Source organism: Equus przewalskii, chromosome 13 (assembly GCF_037783145.1).
Source record: "Equus przewalskii isolate Varuska chromosome 13, EquPr2, whole genome shotgun sequence".
Classification (NCBI taxonomy): domain Eukaryota; kingdom Metazoa; phylum Chordata; class Mammalia; order Perissodactyla; family Equidae; genus Equus; species Equus przewalskii.
This window is the reverse complement of record NC_091843.1, coordinates 49826043-49830286: the sequence shown is the minus strand read 5'-3', so window position 1 is coordinate 49830286 and position 4244 is coordinate 49826043.

The window sequence follows — 4244 nt, the reverse complement described above, 5'->3', positions numbered from 1 at the left end:
TCACTGAGATGTTTCAAGTCGGGGATCTAATTTTTACAAACTTAAGAATTATGTTTGGGAAGGTTATTTAATGACATGGGGAAAGGCTCATTATGTTTTTAGATGGAAAACTCAGGTTGCCAAATCACAGAGAAATTCTGGTCTCGACTGTGAAAATAAATATATAAAGGCATTTTAAAAATGGAAAGAAAGGCACCAAAACATTTACGGTAGCTATGGTGATAGAGTTCTGGGTTTTTTGTTTTCTTTGTAATTTTCTGATTTCCCAGATGCTGTACATTGAACATGTATTTTATAATCAAGAAAACGTTATTTTAAAACTCAATGCTTTTTGAATTAGGACTTCAAAAGGACTTTCTCATTTTAGAGTAATAGCTCCAAATAAACTACAAATTAATAATGGTATTCTGTTGGTTTTCTTAGGGTGTGGTGCCATGACTTTCAAGCCAAGATTTCCCTTGGGTAAGCAGATAGGATTCCGACGTGTAGCTAGTGGAGATCTAAAATGACATTGGAAGCATTCATGATATATGAAAGGAGTAAGCGCCGTTTTTGAGGGGTGGTAGAACTCTTCTGAACTACTTTGACAATTCAGTCCAGTGCAGAAGGAGCTAGTGGTGTCCCTCATCACCCCCACCTCCAATAAAGAAAGAGGCCCCCCTTTTGTAGCCAGCTAAGGGTATCAGGGCACCTCCTCACTGAGTAATTGCATACATTTACCTGTATTCGGTACTGCAGTTGTTTCTGTCTGTCTCTGCTATCACAGTGGAAGTGCCACCAGAGCAGGGAGCGTGCCTGTATTTATTCCTTTTGATGACCCGGATCTAGTCCAATGCCTGGTACATACTGATTTCTCAGTCGATATTTGTTCAATGAATGAATGTTTCTGTCCAACTTCTTTTTAAAAATCTTGTTACTGGGAAGATTGATACAAATAAAGGAAAGTGCACAAAATGTAAATGTACAGATCAAAGAATTATCACAAAGCAAACACAACTAGAACCACCCCCTCCCCAAAGAAATGAGATAGTCACCAGCTCTCTAGAACCTCCTCTTGTACCAACTCCCAATAACTAGCACTTTCTTCTCCCCAAATTAATCACAATCCTGACTTCTTACATTATGGTTTAGTTCTGTTTTAATCTTATATGAATGGAATCTTATATGATGTATTCTTTTGTTCAAATTTATGTTTGTGAAATGCATCCATGTTTTTGCGTGTAGCTCTTTTGGTGCACAGCACAAGGCAGTGTCCAGATCCACTTTCTCTGTCCATGTGACTGTCTGCTTGTCCCAGCACAATTTATTGAAAAGTCTCTCCTTTACTCACTGCTCTGTAATGCTACTTCTGTCATGGAACAAGTGTCCATACATGCATGGGTCTGTTTGTGAGCCATCTCTTCTGTCCCATTGTCATATTTGTTTATCTTTGTGCCAATATCACATTGTCTTAATGAATATAGCTTAATGATAAGTCTTCCTATTTGTAGTACAAGTCCTCTCACTTTGTTCAACAGATTCTTGGCTGTTCTTGACCTTTTTCATGTCCATCTAAACTTGGGAATCAGCTTGTCAGTTTTCACAAACTGAATGTTGATTGAGATTGCATTGCATCTATAGATCATTTTGGAAAGTCTGGGCATATTTGTAATATAGAGTTTTCCAATTCATAAACATGTCATATTCCTCCATTTATTAGGTATTCCTTAATTTCAGCAAAATTGTGTAGGTGTCTACCTAGAGAACTTATACATATTTTGTTAGATTGATTTCAAGGTGTTTGGTTTTTTTATGCTACTGTAAATTATACCCTTTAAAATATTTATTTTCCTATTTGTTGCTATTATATTGTAAAATTAATTTTGTGTATTGGTCTTGAATAAATCAACTTTGTTAATCTTATTAATTATAATAATTTATCTGTGAATTATTGAAGATTTTCTAGATAGACAGCTATATCATCCATGAATAATGACAGTTTTATTTCTTCCTTTCTGATCTGTATACCTTTCATTTCTTTTTCTTGCCTTATTGCACTGGCTAGGACCTTTAGTACAAAAGGAAGTGGCAGTAGTGGGAGTTCTTATTTTATGGGTTAAATTGTGTCCTCCCAAAAGATATATGGAAGTCCTAAACCCTAGTATCTGTGAATGTGACTTTATTTGGAAATAGGGTCTTTGCAGATGTAATAAGTTAAGGCCATACTGGAGTAGAGTATGCTGACCCCAATATGACTGGTGTCCTTATAAAAGAAGAGAGACAAAGAACATACACAGAGGAAAATACCATGTGAAGACAGAGACAGAGATTGGAATGATGTATCTGTAAGCCAAGGGATACCAAACATTGCTGGCAACTGGCAGAAGCTAGGAAGAGGCAAGGAAGGCTCCTCCCTTAAAGCCTTTGGAGAGAACATGGCCCTGCCAACACCTTGATTGCAGACTTCTAGCCTCCAGAACTGTCAGACAATAAGCTTCTGTTGTTTGAAGCCACACAGTTTGTGGTACTTAGTTACGGCAGCACTAGGAAACTAAGAAACTTGTCTTTGTCCTAATCCCAGAGGGAAAGCTTTCAATATTTCACCATTAAGTATGATATTTTCTAAAGGCTCTTTTGGGAGGGGAAATCCTTTTTCAGCTTAAGAAAATTTCTTTCTAGTCCTAGTTTGTTAAGAGTTTTTATCATGAATTTGATCAATATCATCTATTGAAATCAGCTGAAGTAATCAGATGATTATTTTTCCCTTACTCTATTAATGTGGTGAATTGCATTGATTTGCAAATCTTAACACAACCTCGAATTCTGGAACACGCCCAACATATGTTGGTCTTTTAATGTATTACTGCATATGGTTTGCTCATTACCTTTTTAACAAACTTACAAAAAACTGAAAAAAGGCATTTCTCTTAATGTTCAAGAAAAAACAGTAGGTAAAGTGTGGATTTGGCTTTTCAGTTCAGACCAAGCTGATTGTCCAAATCCCATTTTGATGTTAGTGCGTTAGTTTGCTAAGCTGATTTTCAGGATATTAGCATCTATATTCCTAAGTCAGACTAGCCTGAAATTTTCCTTTCTTGGAATTTCTTGTCTTTGTTTGCTTGTTTGTTTTTTGCTGAGGAAGATTTGCCCTAAGCTAACATCTGCTGCCAATCTTTCTCTTTTTTTTTTTGCTTCAGGAAGATTAGCCCTGAGCTAACATCTGTGCCAATCTTCCTCTATTTTTTATGTGGGTCACTGCCACTGCATGGGTGATGAGTGGTGTAGGTCCTCCCCTGGGATCCAAACCCATGAACCTGGGTGAGCATTGGGAACTTTAACCACTCAGCCATGGGGCCAGCCCCTCCTGCCATTTTCTTTAACAGGGTTATTCTGGTCCTTTAACAGATGTTGGCAAATGGTAGATGTCTTTCCTATGCTCTGAAAGAGTTTGTGTAAGATTGCCATCATTTCTTCCTGAATGTTTGTTAGAAGCCATCTGGGCTTGTAAAGGTTTGATTTGTAAGTTTAATTCTTTAAATAGTGGAAGGATCATTCAAATTTTCTATTCTCTGTCAATTTTTACGTGTAGTATTCTTTTCAGGAATTTATCCAGTTCATTTGTATTTTAAGATTTACTTAGATAAAGTTACATAATATATCTTTTTATAATTTTATAGGGCTGCAGGACCTATAGTAAGGTCTTCTTTTTCATTTCTGACATTGGTTATTTCTTTTTTATTTTTCCTTGGCTGGCTTGACCAGAGAAGCAGGTGAATATAATATATTTGATTTTATTTCATTAGTTTATACTCTTAATTTTATTTCCTTCCTTCTATTTTCTTTGAGTTTAATTTACTGTTATTTTTCTATCTCCTCTAGATAGACTCTTAATTCATCGATTATTTCTCCTTTCTTCTTTCATATTGCTCGATATGCAATTAAACTGATAAAATTCCCCTCAATAAGCATAATTTTTGATGCTTCCCACAAGTTTTGATATGTAGTATTTTCATTATCATTCAGCTAAAAATATTTTCTAATTTACACTTTTATTTCTTTTTTGACCCATGTGTTATTTAGAAATGTAATATTTTATTTCCAAAACATGACTTTTTATAAATCTTTGTGTTAGTGATTTTTAGCTTAGTTGTATTGCGATAAGACAACATACTCTGTATTATGTCATTCTTTTAAAATATGTAGAGACTTGCTTTATGATATAGAATCTGATTGATTTTTTTGAAACTGTTTTCTGTGTCCTACCC